Here is a 21,208-nt window from a genome sequence, read left to right on the forward strand (position 1 = left end):
ATAAAATATGTCAGGTCTGTATTCCTAAAAGACTATTGCATTTTAACGACAGCAGTAGCAAAGCTACTGAGAGTTTGATTTGGGCTTTTCCCCTGGCTGTCTGCTTCTTCTAGATTTTCCCTCAAATGTCGCCTCCTAGAGGTCGGCAGTTTGAATCCACCAGGCGCTTCTTGGAAACTCTATGGGGCAGTTCTGCTCTCACCTATAGGGTCGCTATGAGTTGGAATCGACTCATGGCAATGAGTTTGGCTTTTTGGTAGAGGCCATCCTGGCAGCTCTGGCTAAACTGGGGGGCCCTGGCACTGCATCAACCTGTTTATGTTCTTCATAGCACTCTCACAATCTGTATATCTCTATGCGTTTTGTACTTGAGTGGGTCTTTCCTTCCTCCTCTGCACCACCCCCAACAATGTGTTTGATGGTCTTACTCACACCTGAAGTCCCAAGCAAGCCTTTGTGATGTGTAAGATGACAAAGAGCAGTTTATTAAATATTATAGAATGAGTGAGTGAGAGAACATACGAGTGAGTGAGTGAGCTAGTGAATGGGTGAGTGAATAACTAAATGGGTGAGTGAATGAATGAATGAGTCAATAAGTAAGCAAGTGAGTGAATGAATGAATGAGGCAGGAAAAGTGGATGGATGAATGAATGAATGAATGTGAGAAGTGAATGAATGAAAGACCAAATTAATTAACAAATGAGTAAGTGAATGCATGATTGAGTGAGTGAGGAAATACTGAGTGAATGAAGGGGAAAGTGAGTGAGTTAATGAATGAGTGAATGCATAAGTTAGTGAATGAGTGAGGGAAGAATGAGTAAGTGAATGAGTGTGAGGGGTGAATGAATGGAAGACTGTGTAAATTAAGGAATGAGTGAATATGTGAGTGAATGCATGAGTGAGTGGAGAGTGAGTGAATGAATGGATGAGAATAAATAAATGAATGAGTGTGAGGAGTGAATGAATGGAAGAGAGGGTGGATTAATGAATGAGTGAATGAATGAGTGAGTGAACAAGTGCGTGAGTGAAGGATGAGTGAATTAATGAGTGAATATGTGAGGAGTGAATGAAAGAACAAGTGAATTAATGAATGTGTGAATGAATGGAAGAGTAGGTAAATTAATGAGTGAGTGAGTGAACAAGTGAGTAAATGGAAGAATGAGTGAACAGATGGACAAGTGAGTGAATGAATGGATGAGTGAGCGAGTGAGTGACATTTGACTTCAGGGGGAGCGAACTTTATTTATACGTGCTGCAGCTGTGTGGGGCTCTTCCCAAAATGGTCCCCATATTCAGTGATGGTTAGAGGATGAGAGACAAATGGGCTTCCCAAGAGCCTGGAAGCCGCATCTGAGGCCCCTCCACTCTTCAGCTGACCCTGCTCAAGGTCCAAGCAATGTCAATAGAAGTGGCTCTCTGTTCCCAGGGAAGGACCCTCCCATGTGCTCATTTTCTCATGACTGTTTTTCGTAAGTCATTTCCTTTTGTCTTCACGATAACCCTTTGGGATCAGTATTATTAACCCTGCTTTAGCTGATGAGGGAATGGAGACCCAGGGAGGTGATGTGTTTTGTCCCAGTTCACAGAACTGGAACATTTGTTTTCCAGGCCTGGTGTGGAGGAGAGAAGACCCGGGGGAGAGGAGACAGCATTTTCACAGCCTTTACTTCATCTGATTATTGCAGCAGGATTTTCACTTTCTCACCTTATCTCTGAGTGTGGGGATCTGGGTAGGGGCTATGACGAATCAAGACAGAAAATCCTTGGAGAAGCAGCTGTAGGGAGAGACCTCAGCAATCACAGAGTCTTAAATTGTCAGTACAGATTCATTTGAATGAAAAGTGAATGAATGAATGAACAATGGAATAGAAGATAACGAAGTGGTTAGACGTAGGCACTCTAGGGTTAGGCCTGACTTCAAGCCCCATCTCTCCCACTTCCCTGTTGAGTGATCATAGGCAAAGGACTTTAACTGATCTGAGCCTCAGTTTCTCCATCTGAAAAAAGGGAATAAAAGGGCTGTCGTGATCATTAGGAGTCCCTAGGTGATGCAAGTGGTTAACCCACTTGGCTGCTAAAGAAAAGGCTGGCAGTTTGAGTTCACCCAGAGGCACCTAGGAAAAAAGGCCTGGCAATATACTTTCAAAAAATCAACCATTGAAAACCCTGTGGAGCACAGTTCTATTCTGACACACATAGGGGCTCCATGAGACAGGGTCAACTGGATGGTGACTGGTGGTGGTGTGATAATTCAATACCACGATGCTCATTAGTGTTTAGCAGAGTATTTATATACTATAGATAGTAGCTCCCTGTAGTTAATAAAAGTTATTTTTATTATCTTACTTAAATTAAAAGAAGCCCTGATGGCACAGTGATTAAGAGTTTGGCTGCTAACCAAAAGAACAGCAGTTCGAATCCACCAGACACTCCTTGGAAAATCTATGGGGCAGTTCTACTCTGTCCGTAGGGTCACTATGAGTCAGAATCAACCCGAGGGCAACGGGTTTACTGAAGATAACATTGTGTAGACAGCTTTGGAATCTGGGCTCAAATCTCATGGACTGTGACTAGCTGTGTGACCTTGGGGATGTCATATAAATTCTCCAAGCCCATTTCCTGGCCTGTGAAATGGGGGTTACACCTTTTACCCAACAGGAAAGTGGTCATGTTTAAATGAGAACATTTCCAAAGGACATGGCACATGGTTGGCCCCAGTAAAAGGGAAGGTTAAATTTGTGTTAAATCCTCATTACAACTCAAAGTGGCCCAAGAGCTTTGCCAGAATGTGGGCTGGACTCATGACATGATTTCCAAGCATGATGATAATGGCAATAATAATAATGGTAAATTGGTAGCAGACAGAACTGTACGTTCTAGGCCTGGCCTTTCCATAGCCTCGTTGTTAATAGGCACAAAAGAAATTTGATAGATCAGAAAGGTAGCCTGTGTGCCCCTGGGAGGCAGGCACTGTGTTCTTTGTCTGAGTCCCTGGAGCTCGGCACACCTGATATTAAGAACTGAATTAACCAGCTGTCCGACAATTGCGTCTCTTAGTTAAGATGGGAGGACTGAGCTTTGAGGTAACCACTTGTGATACAGCCAGCAAACCCCAGAAGAAAGAAGGTGAGAAAGCTGATTCTCGGCATTCCTGATAATAAAAATAATTGTTGTTTTTAGGAACCATTGAGTCAATTCTGACTCATAGGGACTCCATGTGACAGAGTAGAACTGTCCCATAGGATTTTCTTGGCTGTAATCTTTATAGGAGCAGATTGCCAGGCTTTTCCTCCATGGAGCTTCTCGGTAGGCCCAAAGCACCAAACTTTTGGTTAGCTGAGCACCTAATCATTTTGTCACCAGGGTTCCTAATAAAGGTGGCTTAATGCTTGCTACATGCCAGATAAGGAGACCTGGTGGTGCAATGGTTAAGTGCTTGACTGCTATCTGAAAGCTCAGTGGTTTGCACCCACCAGCAGCTCCACAGGAGAAAGATGTGGCAGTTGGCTTTAATAAAGCTTTACAGCCATGGAAACCCCATGGGGCAGTTCTACTCTGTCCTATAGAGTAGCTAGGAGTCAGAATCAACTGGATGACAATGAGTTTCGTTGTGACATGCCAGATGAAGGGTCTTCTAACCACTTTAGATGTTCTAGAGCTTTAAATCCATACCACAGCCCTCTGGGGTAGAGATGGTTCTATCATAATCTCCATTTTATGTGTGAAAAAACCAAGCTCAGGGAAGTTAAGTAACGGGCCCAAGGACACACAGCTAGAGAGCTGCAAAGCTGCACTTTGAATATAGACCTCCTGGTTCCATGATCTGTAAACTCCAGACCAGTGTTTCTCCCCTTTTTTTCACTATCACAGCCCCTAAAGAGCCTTTTTTAGGAGACCTTACAGGGGCATAAATGTTTAGCACACTCACTGCTAGCTGTGAGGTTGGGTGTTCCAGTCCGCTCAGAGGCGCCTCGGAAGAAAGACCTGGAGATCTACTTTGAAAAAACCAGTCACTGAAAACCCTATGGAGCACAGTTCTACTCTGACATACTTGGGGTCGTCATGAGTTGGAATTGACTCAATAGCAACGGGTTTTTTAAAATCCTTTTAGGTTTTTTTTTTTTTCTCTACTAACCCCACACCATAAAATTTTAATATCACAGATACGCTTAAATCTGTGTATGTATGTATATCTGTACTTTATACATCAAAAGTGAGGCTTTTTTTGCCTCCCCTCAAACTAATTTTCACCCCCATTGAGAATTCATGCTCTAGGCTGCTTCCCTCAACAACTGTCTCCCTCATGCTGTTAGACTAGCTTGCGGGGGGATATCTGTGGCTGCCACGGCCCCCTGAAAAATATAGTCTGTGCTATCTAAGAGTCTTCTCTTGGGTAGCAAGCACACTAAGCCGGTTCTGTTCCAAAACTGAATTTATTCTTAATACCAGTGACTTGGAATCCCTGCGTGGCTCAAACAGTTGAGTGCTAGGTTACTAACCGAAAGGTTGGTGGTTCAAGTCCACCCAGAGGTAGCTCAGAAGACAGGCCTGGCTTTGGAGAAGCTCTACTCTGACACACATGGGAATACCTTCAGAGGCCACTCTCTTGGGTTTTTGTTATCAGCCTCAAAGCTTCAACGCATTGAGATTGTAAAGGGGGTGGAGGCCCCTCCAAAAACAAAGTTGACATTATTTAAAAAGAATAAGCAATGTGGATTCTTCTCAGTTCTCAGTCAAAACATCGCGCCTTAGACCCTCAGGAGCTGGAGTGCGCTCGGCCCCTTTCCCACTTCCCACTCGCCTAAAGACTCAGGGGTCTGTCTGAAGTAGTTGTCAAGGGTCTCCTCTGGGGCCTGACAGGGGGCCCACTTGAGCCTCCCTGGGGTGGACAATGGCGTGGTATTCTTACCCCACTTCCGCCCAGCCAGCTCTCCCTCTGACCCTCAGAAAAGGGAACAAAAACAAGGCTCTTATTGGAAGCACTGACATTGTGATGGCAGCCTTCACGGCCTCCCCAGTGTCAGCAGGATCTGCCCCCCACCCCTGCTTTCGGGCACTTCCGCCCCACTCTCATTAACTGATGTCAGCCCCAGAAAGGACGGATTGTTCTCAGGCCTGCCTGGCGGCACAGCACAGGGTCCAAGCCTGGGAGAGAGAGGGTGTAGATTCAAGGAAGCACCCATCATCCCAAAGACGGAAAACTCATTAAACCTCCTGCCAAAGACATCCCCATCTCTGGGCTCTGACGCGGACATTCAACAACAAAGCAGAGGCTGGAGTTCCTGACAAGGGAGGGGACGTTTTGAGTATCTTCTGAGCTCATAAAATGAACACTGCCACAGAAAGGAAACAGAACTGGGGTGTGTTTTTTAAAGCTGAGAGGAAAGAGCAGACGGTGGTTAAGGGGTTCTGTGGCTATAAAGGTGGGCCTTTCTTTCTTTTTCCCCCTCACAGGTTTCATGGTCTCCAGCCATTTAAACAGTGGAGCCCAGAAGGGCCTACAGTTGCCATCAAGTTGATTCTGACTCATGGCGACCCCATGTGTGCAAAGTAGAACTGTGCTCTATAGCATTTTCAAGTCTGGGACCTTTTTGGAAGCAGATCGCCAGGCCTGTCTTCCGAGGTGCCTCTGTGTGGGTTCGAACTTCCAACCTTTTGGTTAGTAGCCGAACACTTAACTGTTTGCACCACCCAGCTGCCTAACATGAAGAATCTACCAGAAAGCTATCAGACATGGATAAGACACTTTACCTTGCATCCTACGGTGCTCCTGTTGCCAAGAACCTCGCAGACCACAGGTCCTGCTCACCCATTTCACAGTGGTGAAAACAGAGGACCAAGGAAAAGAGTCATAAACTGAAGTCCCAACACTCAACACGGGGTAAATTCAGATACAGCTTCTAATATACAACATCAGGTTTCTTAAGCCCAGTGCTTTCCATTGCATTTTACCTTTTAAATAAATTTTTACTCTGGTGAACCATATATAACAAAACATTTGCCATTTCAACTATTTTCACATGTACAATTCAGTGACGTTAATAATGTTTGCCATGCTATACAACCATCACCGCTATCCGTTTCCAAATTTTTTCCTCACCCTTAACAGAAACTCAGTGTCCCTTAACCAATACCGGCTATTCCCCCGCCCACCTGCCCCTGGTGGCTACTAATAGATTTTGGTATTTATGCATTTGCCTGTTCTAGATATTTCCTGTAAGTGAATATTCACGCACTTGTTTTAATATTTCATATATTGAATTTCAAGTAGTCATACAATATTTGTGCTTTTGTGTCTGACTGATTTCATTCAGCATACCGTTTTCAAGTTTCATCGAGGTAATGGCATGAGTCAGAACTTCATTCCTTTTTATGGCTGCAAAATATCCCACCGGATGGATGAAGAAAAATTAGGGGATCCAGCTCTGCTGTAACAGCCAAAAACCAAAAGGGGAAAAAAAAAAAAAAAAAAAAACCCACTGTTGTTGAGTCAATTCCAACTCATAGCGACCCATAGGGTTTCCAAGGCTGTAAATATTTATGGAAGCCGACTGCCACATCTTTCTCCCATGGAGCAGCTGGTGAGTTCAAACCACCGACCTTTTGTTTAGCAGCTGAGTGCTTTAATGGTGACGTACAGGGATGGAGAACAGACCGATGACCCTGGAATGTTTAAGAGACTGTCTCTTCCTCATTGAATGGACTTCAACCCTTTGCCAAAGATCAGCTGTCCGATGGATTTCCATCTGGGTTCTCAATTCTCGTCCATTGGTCTATGTGTCCGTCATTGTACCAATACCAGGCTATTTTGATTACTGTGGCTGTATAGTAAGTTCTGAGATCAGGAAGAGTGAGCCCTCCTACTTAGCTCTTCTTCAATGTTGCTTTAGCTATGTAAGGCCTCTTTCCTTTCCATAGGAATTGGAGATTAGTTTCTCTATTTCATTAAAGAATGTTGTTGGGTTTTGGATTGGGATTGGATTATAGTTTATAGACTGCTTTGACATTTTCACAATGTTAAGCCCTCCAACCTATGAGCGTGGGATGTTTTTTTCCATTTACATAGGTCTCTTTTAGTTTCTTGTAGTAGTGTGACCCTAGAATTTTAACTCATATCTTACCTGTGTGAGTCTGGACAATCAATCTATCACTTCAAGATTTCTTTCTTCTTCCCTATAAAACAGGCCCTGATGGCGCCATGGTTAAAGAGCTAGGCTGCTAACCAAAGGTTGGCAGTTCGAATCAACCAGCTGCTCCTTGGAAACCCTACGGGGCAGTTCTACTCTGTCCTATAAGATCGCTATAAAACAAGACCACTATACACAGGGTCGTTGAAGAGGTCATGAATGATATTCTATGACAAGGGCCCCCAGCACCCAGAAATACATATGGCTCCTTTTGTATTGAGAAGCCCTGATGGTACTGTGGTTAAGCACTTGTCTACTAGCCTAAAGGTGGTTCGAACCCACTAGCCACTCCGCAAGAGAAGGATGTCTGCTTCTACAAACTCTTGGAAACCCTATGGGGCAGTTCTACTCTGCCCTATAGGGTCGCTATGAGTTGGAATCAACTCGACGGCAATGGGTTTTAAAGGCATGGTCAAGGGGTAGTTGAGCACAGTAGTTAAGCAGCTTGGTTGCTAATCGAAAGGTCAGCAGTTCGAACTCGCCAGCCACCCCACAGGAAAAAGATGTGGCAGTCTGCTTCTATAAAGATCGCAGCCCTGGAAACCCTACGGGGTAGTTCTTATCCTATAGGCTCATTATGAGTCGGAATCAATGGGATGGCTATAGGTTTTGGGCTTTTGTACTATAACAGCTGAGTTGTATACTTGCCACAGAGACCATGTGGTCCTCAAAGATTTACCAGCTGGCTCATTGGCAAAACAAGTCTGCAGTTCCCTGGTTTGGTAGTCACTAGAAGCACTAGTTCAAAATTCAGGTCCCCAGAACCCCTATGCAGAAATTTGGATTCAGGAGCTTTGGGTAGGGCCCTGATTCTGTGTTTTTAGTGGGCAACAAACCTATGTAGAATCTCACCAGAGTCAGATAATATCTACTAAAATCCACTTTATGAATTCATGAGGAAACCTACAACTGACAAGGAAATCAGCTTCTCCAGTCCTCTGACTAGGGCATCCTTCTCTTTAGAAACACTCAGAGGGTAGGTAAAATCCCCCCCAGCAACTTGTCCAATAACCACTGTCTTAAAGCGTGAAATGGCACAGATGATGGTGAAAGTAGCCTGTGATAGCTTGAGTCACGTCCTTCGCCTCAGGGATGTCCTGGATACCTCTAAGTCCAAGGTAAGGAGTCCTTAAGAAGTATGTTATTACTATATAGACAGTAGGTAAGTGGTAACTTTGATGAAGGGTAAGACAGTACACAATACTGGGCAAGCCAGCACAACTTGACCAAGGCAAGGTCATGGAAGGTCCACAGACAGATCCAAACTCCCTGAGGGACTGAATTACTGGACTGAGGGCTGTGGTGACCATGGTCTTGGGGGACATCTAGCTCAATTGGCACAACATGGTTTATAAAGAAAACTTTGATGAGTAGTGTCTGGGGTCTTAAAAGCCTGGGAGTGGCCATCTGAGGTACTGGGAGTGGACATCTAAGATACTCCACTGGTGTCACCCCTCGGGAGCAAGGGAGAATGAAGAAAAGTAAAGACACAACAGAAAGATTAGTCTGAAGGACTAATAGACCACATGTACCATGGCCTCCACCAGACTGAATCCAGTACAACTAGGTGGTGCTCAGCTACCACCACTGACTGCTCTGACAGGGATCACATAGAGGGTCCCAGACAGAGCTGGAGAAAAATGTAGAACAAAATTCTAACTCACAAAAAAAGACCGGACTTACTGGCCTGACAGAGACTGGAGAGAGTATGGCCCCCAGAAACACTTTTAGCTCAGTAATGAAGTTACTCCCAAAGTTCACACTTCAGCCAAAGAGTAGACAGGCCCATAAAATGAAACGAGACAAAAGGGGCACACCAGTCCAGGGACAAGGACTAGAAGGCAGGAGTGGACAGGAAAGCTGGTAATAGGGAACCCATGGTCGAGAAGGGAGAGTGTTAACACATCGTGGGGTTGTTAACTAGTGTCATAAACCAATATATGTGTGGAGAGCAGCCTAGCTGAAAGCAAATGAAGCCGTAGACAACATGTGAAGAAAGAAGATAAAGAAGATAATGTAACCTAGAGAAGAAAAACAACTTTATCAACAGAAGAACTGGGACCAACCAAGTCACAAACAAGGACTTATCAATATCAACCAATCGGGCTCGAAGAGCTCCAGCTAAGTCATAAACAAGTACTTATCAACACCTACCAAAAGGACTCAGAGAGCCCCAACATGTATAAAAGAAGAGACACTAAGACTCAACTTTGGACAGTGGAGAGGCGGTGTGAGACCTCTCACCTGCTAGGGGACTCCCTGTGTGAGAGGTTGATCGACCGGGGTCCCAGAGCCAGCTGGGTTTGGAAGTAAGGGCCATTGGCCTTCAAGCCACCCCGATCTCCACTCAGTCTGAAGGGAAGTCGATCCCTCTGCGACCCTAGCTTGATGAAAGTCTCGCTGAGACAGAGGCCTGATATAGTGCTCCTGAGCCCAAGTAGACACCGTAGTCAAGAGTGACAGGGGTGTCTGGACCTTGGACTTTGGACCTTGGACTTTGGACTTTGGAGTTTGTTTGCTGTAAGCTTACTTGCTCTCTTTCTCTCTCTTACCCTTTTGGTGACTGAGGCCTCTGGCATCCAGGGTAGCCAAGCACCTGTGTGCTTAATAATTAATAAAGACATTGTGGAAAGGCACAGATCGTTTGAAGTAATCGATAGCGACCCCGTCCTCACGACGATATGTCCTGTTTAATGAGAAACTAATTTACTCTGTAAACCTTCCTCTAAAGTACAATTAAAAAAAAAAAGGAAAAAAATTCCATGAGGGATTAAAAAAAAAAAAGACCAGACTTACTGGTCTGACAGAGACTGAAGAAAACCTGAGAGTATGGCCCGAACTCCCTTTTAGCTCAGTAATGAAGTCACTCCTGAGGCTCACCCTTCAGCCAAAGATTAGACGGGGCCATAAAACAGAATGAGACCTAAGGGGGCACACCAGCCCAGGGGCAAGGACAAAAAGGTAGGAGGGACAGGAAAGCTGGTAATGGGGATCCCAAGGTCGAGAAGGGGAAGTGTTGACATGTCCTGGGGTTGGCAACCAATGTCACAAAACAATATGCATATTAGTTGTTAAAGGAGAAGCTAGTTTGTTTTGTAAACCTTCATCTAAAGTACAATAAAAAAATGGTTAAAAAATGTTTAATTATTGCTGTTGTTGTTATTGTTAGTTGCAGTTGAGTCAGCTCCAACTCATGGTGACCCCATGCACAACAAAACAAAACACTGCCCGATCCTGTTCTATCTTCATGATCGTTGGTATGCTCGGTCCATTGTTGGGGCTCATCTCCCAGTACTATATCAGACAGTGCTCTGTGGTGATCCATATGGTTTTCGCTGGCTCATTTTCACCAGGCCTTTCTTCCTAGTCTGTCTTAGTCTGGAAGCTCTACTGAAACCTGTCCACCATGGGCGGCCCTGTTGGTATTTGAAATACCGGTGGCATAGCTTCCACTATCATAGCAACACACAAGCCACCACAGTTACCGGTGATAACTTAAGAAGTGTATTTCAATATAATTGGTGGCCTTTGAAGTTCTGTGTATTTCATTTTCTATATTTAAAAACATTAATCCAAGAAAGGGCCCGCAGGCTCCATGAATATATCAAAGAGGCTCATGACTTAAAAAATGGGTAGGTGCACTGGCTAGGAAAATGACCAGAGATGCAAGGGGGGAACCAGAGCCGTGGATCATGGGAACCAAGGGAAGGAAGGGTTTCAAGGAGGCGTGACCAACAGGGTGGACCAAGGAAGATAAGGCCATGGACTTGGAAGTTGGACTTGGAAGCTGGACAGTAGTAGACTTACCGACATGAGATTTAGCTCTTTCCTGGCCTAGGCTTCCTTTGACTTGACCTTGGAGTGATGACTTTTAAACTTTGGAGGGGAAGGGCATAGCTATCCGTTTACCTGGAAAATTTGATAAAAACCTTTGACCTACTCTCCAGAAAAAAAAAAAAAAAAAACTCATATCTATGCATCTTCAGCAAACCCTGCATATAATTCCAGGGGATCAGGGATCCACTGAAGTCAGACCCCAGGTAAGAACCCTAATAACCTAAATTTTAGCACTGGGGTTTAACTGAAGCCTCTTGGAGTTGACTCAAAAAGTTAAAAAGTGGAAAGATAAGCTTTCTTTTCCACACCTAAAAATGACTGACTTTTGAGACTATGCGTAAACTTTGAAGGGTTATCACTAGCCCCAAATGGTTTAGCTATTCTTTGGAATTGGCCAAAACTCCTTGCCATCGATTCCAATTCATGGAGACCCCACGTGTTACACGGTAGAACTGAGCTCCATAGGATTTCCTTGGCTGTAACCTTAATGGAAACAGACCGCCCGGCCTTTATTCTGCAGCACCACTGGGTGTGTTCAAACAGTAAACCTTCAGAGTCGTATTCGAGTATAAACCATCTGCACCACCTAAGGACCTTAGAATCACTCAGGGAGCTTATAAAAAATACTGAGGCTAGGACTTGTCACCCAAACTCTGGTTCTGTCATTCTGAAGCTCCCCAGGTGAATCTAACGTGCAGTTTGGTTTCAAATGGTTGTCCAGAGTGGAATGTTGGCATGGACACGGAGCAATTGGAGACAGTCCACCTGTCTCATTTTTCATGTCACTGCATATATTTTTATTCACACTCAACATTTTCATACTCGCTTTTGTTTACTGGAAACCCTGGTGGCATAGTGGTTAAGAGCTCAGGCTGCTAACCAAAAGGTTGGCAGATTGAATCCACCAGGCGCTCCTTGGAAAGCCTATGGGGCAGTTGTACTCTGTCCTATAGTGTCACTATGAGTCGGAATCAACTCAACAGCAATGGGTTTGGGTTTTTTTTCCTTGTTTGTTTGTTTCTTTGCTTGTTAGATTGGTCTGGTTTTAATTGGAAGCTGGAGTTCTCTGACCTTGAAGTTGCTTGAGGCCTGACATGAAAGTCTGGCCCTACTGGGCTTGCATTTCCTTATCTCTGACCAAGGGTAGGCCTGCCAAGCCCCCTGCTGCTCTGCCTGGCGTAAGCAGCAGTAATAAATAAACAGGAACAGAGGCAAGAAGCTTATGCACACAGGGGCTCCTGGTTCTCCTTGATATCATTGAACACGCTGGCTTCCCTTCTGTGCCTGTTTCTTTTGAACTGGGCTACTACAGTCTATAAAACTTTAATGCACGGATTTCCCATTGTTTGGGTGTCCACAGGGCACCAGCCTGCCTCTGTCACCATGGTGTGCCGACAAGGAAAGTAACGGGCTGGGAGGTCTGGTGTTGTTGCCTTGTAGGTCTGGGTATGCCTGTGATGGTGTTCACTTTAGCAGATGGGACTCCAGGCCCCATAAATAATAATAATGGCAGGCGTGCATCAAGCTTACTGTGTGCCAGTCCCCTGGCTCTGTGCTCTGTCTACATTATCTCCCAACAACCCTATAAAGCAAGGATCATTATCAGCCCTGTTTTAAGAGGAGGGAAATAAAGTCCCCAAGGAGCTTCGGCCTTTTCCTGGTCACGCAGCTCGTAAGCAATTTGGAAGAGCTGGAGGTGAAAAAAACACAAGTATCAGACTCCAAAATACACTCTTTTTCTAAGCAATTACAGGAGACTCCTTGTCAGTTCGGAGGTCCCTGGGTGGCGCAAATGGTTTGCGCTCAGCTGCTAACTGAAAGGTTGGCAGTTTGAACCCACCCAGCAGCACCTCAGAAGAAAAGCCTGGCAATCCGCTCCTAGAAAAATTGTTGTTAGGTGCTGTAGAGTTGATTTTTGACTCCTAGCGACCCCATGTGACAGAGTAGAACTGCCAAACAGGGTTTTCTTGGCTGTGACCTTTAGGGAAGACAATTGCCAGGTCTTCCTCCCTCAGAGCCATTGGATGGATTTAAACCACCAACCTCCCAGTTAGCAGCCAAGTGCGTAACCACTTACGCAAACAGGGCTCCTTTCTCCATCGCGATCGTACCATTTTATACTGTCATAAACTGTGTCTGTGTGATAGTATTGCTTCACACCTTTGCCAGCCCTTGGGTTCGTCAGGTGGCTGTGAATTTTCTTGTTCTTTTGTCTTTTTTTAAACATATGGAAAGGATTCACGGATTTAAGTGTCATCCTTGCACCGGCGGCCACACTAATCTTCTCTGTATCATTCCAATTGTAGTATATGTACTGCCGAAGCAAGCTCAGGTGGCAGTGACTTTTAAAACAGTAGAAAAACAAAAACCAGCCAAGAAAGCCCTCTAGACCAGCTCTACTCTGTAACGCGTGGGGTCTCGAAGAGTCAGCATGGACTCGATGGCAACAGGTTTGGTTTTTTTATTGTCAGTTTTCAGGTGTTGTGTGTTGTTTTTTAATTCTCCTTCATTTGCTCCATTTTATTTTTTAGCAGCACGCACCCTCGCCATAGCTACTTTTGCTATATTGTAGGTTGGGAGTGTTTTCAATCAGCAGAGATTCCTAGGGGTTGAGTGTGCCTCCGTAGATGGGGTTTTCATGGAAGCACAAAGGTTATTGACCTCAAACACAAATTGGCTTGGCCCTCTAAGGTTTGCCCAGCTCGCCTCTCCCTCACTGGGGTTTTGTTCTTGCTCTCCCCTTAGCTACTAGGCCTTGTTCAACCTGGACAAAACAAACAGAGGTTGTCAGGAGGGGAGAATGGCCCCTCTTCAACAGCACAATGAAGTAGTCGTGGAAACAATTACTCCAATAATTCAGACACTGATGTGAAAACACTCACAGCCCAGCCCTGCAGGTTACCTAAATTATCTGGGTAATTGCCTCCATTTTCAGTGGGGATTTGGGGTTTGCAAATCCTGGGGCTTCAAAATGATAAATAACAAGACTCTCGTTTAGGCCAAAGCGGAGAGGGAGTCTGGGCTCTATGGCATTGCTGTGGGACAGACACAGAAGGGGAGGCACCAAGCTTTGTGATTAGGGCATGCGTTCCACGGGGAATCTGGAGCAAATCACTTCCATTCTCTCAGCCTCAGTTTCCTCAGCTGACCCTCAAAGTGAAAGCTGTTATGTGGAATAGAAAAGAGAGAGAGAGAGAAAGAGAGGAGGAGAGAGAGTGAGGGAGAGGAAGAGAGAGAAGAGATGAGAAGAAAGAGACTGAGAGTAAAAGAGGAGAAAAACCAAGAGTGAAAGACAGAGGGAGTGAAAAGGAGAAAGGGAGGGAGGGAGAGAAGGAAGGAAGAAAGAAAGAAAACAAGACAGAGAGAGAGAAAAATCATTGCAGCCCTTTTGTGTGCACTGAATTGCCACAAGTGTTATAAAAGCATAAAAACCACCTACATGTCCCTCATTCAGCCTAAAGAAAAGCAAATCACAAAACAAGCCTCTCTACACAGGCCCCAGCTTTTGTCTTGCAGCTTTTAGTCATCCCGCTTTTATTTCATAGGGAGTAGAAGCAAAAACAAAATCTACGGTACCTTGATTCTGCACGACCCGCCACCATTCACCTGCCTTTGAGTCCCACAGTCTGTTATTTTTAACCTTGGACTGAGTCATTTTAAATCGAAAATGCCTTCATCTTTTCTCCAAGACCCAGGGATCCCTGCCCTCGTGAGGTGACATTTTGCGAACCAAAGGCTATTTACTGAGGACCTACTATGTGCCAAAGACCTTCCTATGCTGCTGCTCATTTCTGTTTCAAACCAACCTTTTTATCATGAGTAATGTCTTCATTGATGGATACTAATGATTGGTGATTCAGTGGTGGAATTCTCACCTTCCATGTGGGAGACCTGGGTTCCATTCCTGGCCAATGCACCTTGTATACAGCTACCACCCATCTGTCAGTGGAGGTTTGCGAGTTGCCATGATGCCGAACAGGTTTCAGAGGAGCTTTCAGACTAAGATGTTACTAGGAAGAAAGGCCGGATGATCGACTTCTGAAAATTAGCCAATGAAAACTCTAGGATCACAACGGTTTGATCTGCAACCGATCCTGGGGATGACAGGATCTGGCGGGGTTTTGCTTCATCGTGCGTGGGGTCACCAAGAGTCAGGGCCTGACTCGCAGCCAACAACGATAGTATCCTCATTTAATGCCTTTGGCAGTGGGAGTCTAGAGAGGTTTGGGAAGAGATCAGTAAGTGACTGGGCCCCTGGTCTGCGATCTTTTGTGCCTCCTCCACGTACTAGTAACTTGGCCCCAGACTTTCTTGTGACTTGTACTACAGTTTTCCATTTTGCAAAAGGGTGTAGTAGCCACCTCTACCTTTAGGCAAGGAGTCAACCAGCTTATTCTGCAAAAGGTCAGAGAATAAATATTCTTGGATTTGCGGGCTTAAGATCGCTGTTTAAACGACTCAGCTTTGCCGTTGTAGTGTGAAAGCAGCTCTAGACAAATACATAAATGAATGGGTGTGACTGCATTCCAATAAAACTTTATGGACACTAAAATTTGAATCACATGAATTTTCACGTCATTAAATATTATTATTCTTTCCCCCCCCCCCAACCATTTAGGAATGTAAAAACCTTTCTTGTTCACAGGCCAGATGAAAACAGGTGGTGGGCTGGATTTGCTCTATAGATTGTAGTTTGTCAACCTCTGCTTTAGACCATCGGGGCCTTGGGGGACAGCAGAGAACGGCTGGTGTGACAGGTCCTTAAAAAGGTCCCAATTGCCCTAGGAGTTTCAAGCAGATGGAACTTAGCTAAAACTAACTTTGAGGGCATCCTTGATCGGTAGCAGGTGATCACACAAAAAGCTTTTATATGTTGCCTATTATTTGCAAGGAGTCTCTGGGTGCGAATGGTTAATGCGTTCAGCTGCTAACCGAAAGGTTAGAGGTTCGAGCCTACCCAGAAGCACCTCAGAAGGAAGGCCTGGCAATCTACTCCTGAAAAAAAAAAAAAGGAGTCATTGAAAACCTTTTGGGGTGCAGTTCTACTCGGACACACATGGGGTCGCCATGAGTTGGAGTCAGTGCACCAGCAACTGGCACTATTTGCAAGGCCTCCTGTTGAACAGTTCAGCGAATACAACCAACTCAACCAGATGGCTGTCTTCTTGCCTTATATTTTCTTAGCAAACACAGTTACTAAACATCTCATGACACAATTTGTTATTGAGTTACCAGCGTTAGCTGTTACAATAGAAGAGGTATTAGTGACTGTGACAGTCTGTAACCGGATGACCTAACTCAGTCTGGGAGGTTAGGAAAGACTATGTGGATGGAAGAAGTGGCATTGATATACATGCTGAAGTGAAACCATGGAGAAAGTTGAAGATGGCATTCAGAAACCAAGGGCTATCTCCCCCGAGCCCCCAGGGGCACTTGTCCATGTCTAGAGATATTTTTGATTGTTACTACTGGAGAAGAGGGTGCTACTAGCATCTAGTGGGTAGAGGCCAGGGATCCTACATTGTACAATGCACAGAACAGCCCCCCACAACAAAGATTTATCCATCTCTAAATGTCAATAGCACTGAGGTTGAGAAACCCTGGGCTAAGGGACCCTATAGGGCAGAGCAGAACTGCCCCAAATGGTTTCCAAGGAGTGGCTGGTGGATTCAAACTGCTGACCTTTTAGTTAGCAGCCAAGCTCTTGACCACAGTGCCACCAGGGCTCCAAGGCAACAGCATATGCAAAGACCTTGAGTTGGATAGGAGCATGGTGAGTTGGCCAATGTAGCTTGATCTCGAAGACTAGGGCAAGGTGAGGTTGGGGAGAGAGGTAGAGGCTAGGTCAGGCATGCGCCTGGAAGCCAAGATAAGAGCTGTGGGAGTCACTGGAAGATGAAGACAATGAGGGTCTCAAGGCATCAGTCTTGATGTGGTATAAACAACGGATCTAAGTAGAAAGGGGTAGGAGTGTATTTGGGGAGTGCCATCACGGCAGGATTACTAGAGGTAGGGAAATGATGGCAGCTGTAGCTGACACAACCATGTGAGTCTGCCCTCAGGGAGCATGTGACCAGGAGGAGGACTCACAAAAGAGGACAGCTAGCTGGAAGACGACCCACCTCAGCTTATTCATCTTAGAGTCTTTTTAACCCATACCCAGAAATCCTTACTCAGTAAATAATGGTTGAATTACATTTCTGGAGATTGTTGCAGTTGAAGTGAGGAAGCAATTTTCCAGAACATTCCAGAGAAGGGGGAGAAAGCCACCTAAATAAACTCTGCCTTTGTTAGAATTTCATCACATAATTCCAAGAGCGGGAGAGGATAGGAAGGACTGACTGAGCAGATACTTCGTATCAGTTCTTTATTCTTCTCAGCAAGCCTGCCAGTAGACATTATTCCTGTTTCACTTTTACAAGGAATTGAGGCCCAGAAAAGTTAAGCCACCTGGCCAAAGGACACCCAGCCAGTAGTAGGCCAAGCCAGCACTCATTCCCACGTCTCTGCCTCCAAATTCCAGCTGTATTTTGCTTGACCTCATGTTTCCCGCCGTGTCTCACTTTTCAGGGAATGGCCGTGAAAACTTGCTTCACTGGAATTCAAGTCACATGAGAGCAGAGACCATGTCTCAGCAATAATTATTTGATGAATGGATGAATGAATGACCCTCCAAAAAACAAAACAAAACAATTGCCATCCAGTCAATTCCAACTCATGGCGACCCCATGTGTGTCAGCGTAGAACTGTGCTCCATAGGGTTTTCAGTGGCTGACTTTTCAGAAGTAGATCACCAGTCCTTTCATCCGAAGCAGCTCTGGGTGGACTTGAACATCCAACCTTTCTGTTAGCAGCTGAACTGCTTTAATCAATGCACCACCAGGGCTCCTTGTTTGCTCCAAAAAAAAAACAAAAACTAAACCTGTTGCCAGGGAGCCGATTTCAACTCAGTGATCCTATAGGACAGAACAGAACTGCCCCATAGGGTTTCCAAGGAGCGGCTGGTGGATTTGAACTGCCAGCCTTTTGGTTAGCAGCCTGAGCTCTTAACCAGTGCACCACTAGGGATCCTGTTTGCTTCACAGCCCCCCAGAATCTTGGAGAAGCCTCATGCACTTCCCGGTAGAACCAACAGATGGCGGCAAAGGAACGGCCTATGGAAGGAGCCAGAGAACGTTGGCGTTCAGGTTCTTTTATTGATGTCCCCTCCTTTCCCTGAGCCTGCAAAACAGGTAGCTTGAACATTTCCCCTGGAGGAACCGAGAGGTAGTGCTGATTGGCTGCAGTTTACCCTTCCTGTTTCGAGTGCTTTGTCCTGCCTCAGAGGCCAGGATGTTTCCAGAAATCGGGCGTTTACACCAGGAGGGCTTTACTGTCAAATAAACCAGTGCAGAAAAGGCCTGTTCACTTACTACCAGAGAAAAGGCACCATGGCCCCAGGACCCAGCAAGTCAGATGCAGGCTGTCTTAAAACATTGGCCTCACCATCCACATTGTTCTTGTGATTTGCCGGCAAGAAGCTCTGTGGGGGAAAGTTTGGGGTGGAGTAGAGGATGGCGGGGCATTTACTGTTGTTGGGGACTGAGGTAGGGATGTTTGGGGGCAGTGTGGTAGTGGTAAAAAGTACACAGCATTAGCTCCCATTATTTTTTGGAAATCAATCTTGCCTTCACGCCAGGGCCAAGTAGAACCAAGTGGGATTCATTTCAGCAGCGCTTCAGGGTGATGAGGGTCTTCCCCTGACAGTCTCCATTTTATCAGAGGAGAGGAATGAAGAATAACTCGAGTTCCCCTTGAACATTCTGGAATGTTCAGGATGATTCTTTCTGTGTATGGCACTTTCCGTGTACTGTTGGTGTGTTCCTCTGAATAAAAAGTGAAAGCATCTATTTTCCACATTGGTCGGGTGGCTGTGCATGTTTACGCCGGGACCCCACACACCTGATTTGGGTAGGTGCCTACTTTGTTCTCGAGTCAGCTGGGCAGTAGAGAGGAAGGGAGTTGCCTGCATTGAAAAAGAGCCCAGCCTTTGCCTTGTTAATTTTTGCTCTGAAGACAAAAGTCAGGGCCCAAACTATCCCCCTCCAACACACACACACACACGCGCGCGCACACACACACACACACACACACACCCCTATCTTCCAAAATTCAGGGCCTGCGTCTACCAGGTGTGGCCTTAATGAAACAATTAAGTCATTCGGAAGATCTGCGCACAGATGTTAACACCAAATGTATATGGAGGCGGAAGGCAAAGGAGGGTGGAGTCCAAGGAAACCCCCAAAATGAACCGCAATTGTCTCTCTACAACAGGGACTCCCCCTGCGGCCCCTTTCCCCCTAGACCTTGAGGTGGGAGGAACCTAGTAAAAAGTAATTTTGTTTTATGAAAAGTGGTTTCCTTTTATTACCTGTGATAGCCGACTGGGGGTGACCCTAGCAACAGGAAATTAGCACAGAATTCACTGGGGGTGATAATGACTGCTCCTAATCATCTGGTTGATAAATTAATGTCATTTAATTAATCAACTAATTATACAATGCCTGAGGCCTTCCGGGTCTGGAGGCTTAGCTTCAAAACAAGCAAGGAAATGGTGTCCTTTGCTGAAGGTGAGAGAGAGGGAGACAGAAAGAGAGACGGAGTGCTTAAGACTGAAAGGGACTTGGTCAAGGCTGGAGTCACCAGGGACTGCCAAGGACCACCCTAAAGGGTTTCCCTCCACTCATTTCTCCCCTGAGCAGTGAGCTGGTCTTAATTCACTGAGGTCCTCCACTCTCTGAGAATCCCAAGAAAGCTGTAGGTCGCCGCTCCCTTGAAAAAATGCACATATGCCCAATAACACAAGCTTTTGTATAGGATTTCAGGGGGTTCGCTGATGCTGTGACCCTCCCTCACCCGTTAAGGGTCCTGCCCTAGAGAACGTCCAGCTAGCCAAACGGTGGTGGCCTTCGGAGACCAGGGCCATGAGAAGGTCGAGTTTTTATTGGGGTGGCGGGTGCAGTATCCCGCAGGCACACTCCCAGAGCTGAACTCCCCTCCTTGCCCCCAAAATGCTCACACAGGGCGCTCCTATAACCAGGTTGGGAGATCCGGGGAGGGGAGGCGGCTAAAGCAACAACCTCAGACCGCTGGCGCTCCGCTTTCACTACTGCGCACGTGAGGGACGCCAGGTCAGGGCATTAAAAACTGTTACGTAAAAGATGCTAGATGCTGGCGCTGGGGACGAGGGTGGAGCGCAAAGCGCATAAGTGGCAGGAAGGAAGTACTCGCCCTAATGTCAGTTCTGTGCCTGGGGTGTCCGTGACGCTTTGGGGACCTTGGAGAGGCAGGCGGTGCCAGTGGCAAGAACGCATTGGCAAGGCTTTGCTGGTGCGGGCCTAGGGAAGCAATCTTTTCATCGGGGGCAATTCCCTGACGCGAAATGAGAGCCCTGGTCATTAGCCGGTAACCGATGTGGCGCGGGGATCGTATTTCAAAAGCTGAAATAGACTGGCTGACTGGGATCCTTGGAATAGGGGTGAGGGTGGAGACCCGGAGGACTCGGAAGGTATCCATCCAGGTTCAGATGCCCCTGTCCCTAAGCCTTCTCCCGCTCCTTTCAGTTCCCGGTGTTGAGCTGGGTGCCCCCAGCATTCAGGGACTGGGTCCAGGCAGCACAGTTGAGACTCGAAGGCCGCCTGACTTCATCCCAGCCACCGGACAGAAGGTGCTTATGTCTTGGACAAATGGAATTGGGGTCCCCATTCCCTCTCCAAGTAATCTGTTGTTTCAGCCCTGCCCAGTCTGCAGCCAAGCCAGAACCCTGGCTCTCCAGGTGCATGGGGCCTACAGTTGCCCAGACTGAGGGAACCTGGACCATGCAGGCCCCTAACCAGGCACTGCTGTTCCAAAGCGGGGCTGCGCCCCAGACACCACTTCTCCCTCCCATCATGGTGGAATCGGTCTCCCCACTAGGCTAGCCTAGCGCTGGACTCCCACCTGGGGCCAGTGTTGGGGGGAAAAGGGCAGGAAAAACTATATTTGCATAGGGTCCTGGAAGCTGGGCAGGGTCAAACCAGGAAAAGAGCCAGCAATCTTTGTGCCCCAGAGACCCACCTGCAATCACAGGGCTGGACACAGCCTTTGCCCCTGGGTAGATGCCGCACAGCAAACTCTAGGGACAGGAGGAGTATCGGAGGCCAGGC

General features: G+C 46.3%; 1 long non-coding RNA gene and 1 other non-coding gene across 4 annotated transcripts in view; both read right to left on the reverse strand.

Annotated features, from left to right (window-relative positions):
* LOC126065358 (uncharacterized) overlaps positions 1-21,208 on the reverse strand; it is a 131,062-nt gene extending 109,854 nt beyond the window's left edge. For all 3 annotated transcript variants that reach the window (XR_007514842.1, XR_007514840.1, XR_007514841.1), the window contains exon 1: positions 21,120-21,208. This is a non-coding gene — a long non-coding RNA (uncharacterized LOC126065358). The remainder of the gene's footprint in view (positions 1-21,119) is intronic.
* On the reverse strand, positions 13,246-13,352 carry LOC126066174 (U6 spliceosomal RNA). The gene has a single exon (XR_007515029.1). It is a non-coding gene; the product is annotated as a U6 spliceosomal RNA (small nuclear RNA).

Source organism: Elephas maximus, chromosome 22 (genome assembly GCF_024166365.1).
Source record: "Elephas maximus indicus isolate mEleMax1 chromosome 22, mEleMax1 primary haplotype, whole genome shotgun sequence".
In the NCBI taxonomy this organism is placed as follows: Eukaryota; Metazoa; Chordata; class Mammalia; order Proboscidea; family Elephantidae; genus Elephas; species Elephas maximus.